Raw genomic sequence first — 4264 nt, forward strand, 5'->3', positions numbered from 1 at the left:
CCACTCCACGATAGTTCTAGGAAAATACGATATTTTTTAACGCATCAATCCTAGGTTGGTAACTCTGGTACTTGAAGTCATGGCTGTTTCTTGTTCTTTTTTGAGCTGGTATTAGATACTTATCAGTCGGTACGTCCACTAGTTTATTGGTCATTTTGTACATTATGGAAAGTCTGAGCAAAGTCGTATGTGCCGAGATGCATCCAAGTGTTTGGTGGCGCAAGTGTCGGCTTTGAGGTTGTACGACTTCTCTAGTTCGTGTATAAATGCGCGCCTTCTTGCGCAACCGTAAGAGCGCCACTGTAAATGCATTTAAGTTCGCGGGGATTTAATTTCGCGGTAGCGGGAAAATGGACTTTTCGCGGTGGTTTTAATTTTGCGCTAGCGTCATAGACTGCAGTCACATAATATAATGGATAAATGTTCGCGGTGGACTTAAGTTCGCGGTGAATTGGCCTCCGCGAAAACCGCGAAAACAAAACCGCCGCGAACATTTCTGAATTTATTATTCCAAAATAGCCGTAAAAGTTAATCAACGTGTCGAATCCAGTTACCATATAGTCTTTACATATAGAAATTCCCACAGGCCGACAATTGTCTTCTACTACCTTAACTGTCGTCTGAATTTCCCTAGATGGCCAAAATGGCGGAAGTGTGTAAATATTAATCGCTTTAGTCGACATTTATATGACATAACTTTGTAAAATAGATTCTATTAAATCGAATGACAGCGGCAGAGAGGTATGGTGCATTGAGAACAGTTAACGCTAGTTCACCTTTATCCGCAGGGTAACCTATATCCGTTTTATCTAAAATAAGGGTATTTGGGGTTATCAAGTCCACAGAATTTGTTTCAAACTGCAATATTTTCAAAGATTTTAATAATATTCCCAAATACAGCTTACCTCGCAGATAGTTAGAAATAAATCATGAACTTTAAACCTCAAGCACCCGACCTTTTTTTGCGACTAAAATGACCGAGTGGGGTCCAAACGGACCCCAAAATGTTTTGTTCATAAAATCTCAGTACCATTTCTTATCGGCGATCATTGTATATACATTGCTTCGTCAATGTAATAGGAAAATTTTGAGATGTTAAGGTGTTGCTAATTCCAACTCATTATCATAATTTATGCAAAAATTTAGAAGGACCACGTTTTGCACTAAACCTATTCCGACCAGATAGGGGAATTTTGAGGCCCTCAGCAACATTTATGTCACATAACTCATGAACGGCTAGAGCTAAAGCTATGAAACTTGGTGATTTATCACAAAATATTGTTTGCAAAAGTTTTTGGTGAATAAAGTAAGTTTATCATTTTTGGGGGTTGCCATGGCAACCATTTTCTATCAGGCATATTTTTGCCAAAATTTGACAATTTCAATTTAAACAAGGTTTCTCATCTGTTTTCTGACAACAATTAATTGCTATGAAATTTAATGTAATTTTCATGACTTAAAATTTATAATCTATGCTTTCATGTCGTCATTGGTCAAAATCCAAGATGGCCGCCCTGATTATGCAAATGACGTCATAATGTCGTCACATTACATGTTGATGACACAGAATTTTTTTTGATGATTTAAGTTTACATTCTTATTATCGTCTGAAAGTTTGGTAGTCATACTGTAAGTGGTTAAGGAGTTAGCCTCCAAAGTGTGTTTTAAAAACTGCACATTTTTGCTGGGGTCCGTTTGGACCCCAGAGGGACTGAACACAAACTTTCTTTATAATTTCCACATCATTGTACCAATCTTTGTGAAAACTTGGGGGGATATATAAGACATATTGACTGACAAAGTCACGGAAGGATTTTTTCTTCAGATCAAAAATGTTCAAATGGCACTTCAAAATGTACGCCTGGGGTCCAAATGGACCCCACTCGGGTGTTTGAGGGTTAAGATGAACTGACGTAGAGCTTTTTTTACAACATGACATGAACTCTTCTAGCAGAGGTTAGAGAAAGGAGTGATTATTTTCTTATATTCATGTTTTCTGACAGCCTACATTGTATTTCTTCAAGAGTCACAGGCTGTAAGAAAACCTGTACAGATACTTTAATATGAAAACAATAGTAGATGAGAGAATAATGGAGATAACAAAAAACAATTTTATAATTGACATGATATGACAATTGTATATCAAATGATAATATAACACATTCAACGACATATTTTTCTTATTTTTGTATGTTGAAGTAGTGAAAGAACCAATCACTTATCCGCCAACCTTGACCTCTATTAAAACAACACCACACTACTGTTCCCACGGTAGACCACCCAGCTGTGATGTCCGCTCAGTCGATCAGCTAACATGGAAAATCACTCACAACGGGAGAGTGGAAGTCTCCGAATTGTTCCAACGTTATAATGAAATGTGATGTTTCTGTCTAAGGCCACAGCAAGTGAATTTCATGGATGGAATCAATTATATTTCTGTCAGATCTTACAAAAATGAACAATGACGAGAAAATATGTCATTTTAAAAACTAATTGTACTTGTAGAGGTGATAATAGTGGGAGTAATATTGAGTGTAGTAATTGTCTAAACTAATTCGTTCGATATTGTAGAAATGGCACCTGTGTGGTAGCCTTGAGTGACGTTTCCAACTTGGTCATTGATACTAGTCTTCCACAGCTGGTATCACTTTGTACTTAAACTTCTTGAATGCAGATATAGAAGACTTGCCGGTTTTCTGTGATACCAAGTTTTGTCACAACAGTGTTGTCACAACGTTTATGATGTTTTAGCCATCTTGTTTTTATTAAACAATCTTGTTTTCTCGCCTTCTCGCATTACATTTGGAGACAGCAGTGGAATTCATCCATAGAATTTATTTGCTGTGGCCTAATTGCAACCATTTAAGCTGCTCGTCTATCAATCCTATTTTGCACATAGAGAAGTTACTCAACCTAAATGTGTACTTAAAGATCGATATACGGTAAGCTGTGTTGCATGGCGTCGTGTTGGCAAAGGGGTTATGGTGTTTGGCCAATGGCCAGAACCCAGAGGCCCTCGTTTAGAATTCCATGACATGCCGCCGGTGTTGTACCATTTTACACGACTTTCTCCACTCCACCAAAGTGTAAACATGTGTACCTGACTTCGGTTGGGGAGGTAAAGGGCGATGGAAGGAGAGGGATAGACCCCGCCCCCAGTACCATGCCCTAGATAAATTGGATAAAACTCATTGCCCCTACGGATTAGAAAAATTGGCGTTTTGAAAATGGGACTACATTAACCTTCGAAAGCTCATTGTCCTTTATATGTGTCACATTAAAATAAGTTATTTACTTCATTGCAGTGCCATAATGTCTTGTCCCTGTCTAAAAGCAAAAAATAGTGACTCCGGCCTGGCTGAATAGTTATAGGGGACTTTGAGCAAGTTAGAAATGAAAGTCTAGTAGGAGGTAAAAATAAAGAATAAACTGACGGGCCGGTGGTAATAGCTGGATGGTCTGAGAAAAGCCTAATTGAAATCCCATGGCAACTTATTTGCCCCTATTTGGCCAATTCTTATCTGTGTTTCATCCAGCTGACACGTCTGCTTCGAGTCTAGGCAAAAGGGCTTATATGTAGCTTTTCTCAAGATGATGGCCGTCCTCTTTCTTGGTATCCCTTTTTACAGTAATATACGAGTTTTTAAAAAGCTTAGCTTTATTTTTTTCATCATGATGAGAAAAAACGCTTGGCTCTATCACAAGTTATCTTAGAGGCGTACTGTTTGTTTACGCATCAACACCTTTTTATCATGGTGAATTAGATCAATAAATTTTCCACAACCATATTGTTTACTAGTACACAGTGTATGTGTGACTGTTTGTGTTTGTCAACACTCAAGTGTGGCCAATTAGCGAGACGTGACAGAAGTTGATACAGTGCAGCGAGTCGGTACCGACAGGGGGGCAAACATGACCCACAAACGAGCCGTGAACTTGTCAACTGTTAAACTAGATGACCAAACAAAACTGAAGCAGATGGGGAGGGGGGCTAATCTCCAAGCAGATGCTACAATGGCATAAGATAGTACCAGACTGGCCAATGAGTGTAGTCAGCCAAAAGGTGTCCATTTGCCTTCCCCGGTAGCGAAACACACTCCTAAGCTGGCTTTGAACTCCTCTGTCAGCTTTTCCTACTATCTTAAGTTATGCTACCGTAGGATGGGTGTTTGTAAGGAATAGACCGATCTGTCAATCACAATCATGTTTTGACCAATCAAAAAGAAGGACAGTTAGCGGTTCGACGAATGAGACAGCATGCAGC

The sequence above is a fragment of the Branchiostoma floridae genome, chromosome 2, assembly GCF_000003815.2.
Source record: "Branchiostoma floridae strain S238N-H82 chromosome 2, Bfl_VNyyK, whole genome shotgun sequence".
Classification (NCBI taxonomy): domain Eukaryota; kingdom Metazoa; phylum Chordata; class Leptocardii; order Amphioxiformes; family Branchiostomatidae; genus Branchiostoma; species Branchiostoma floridae.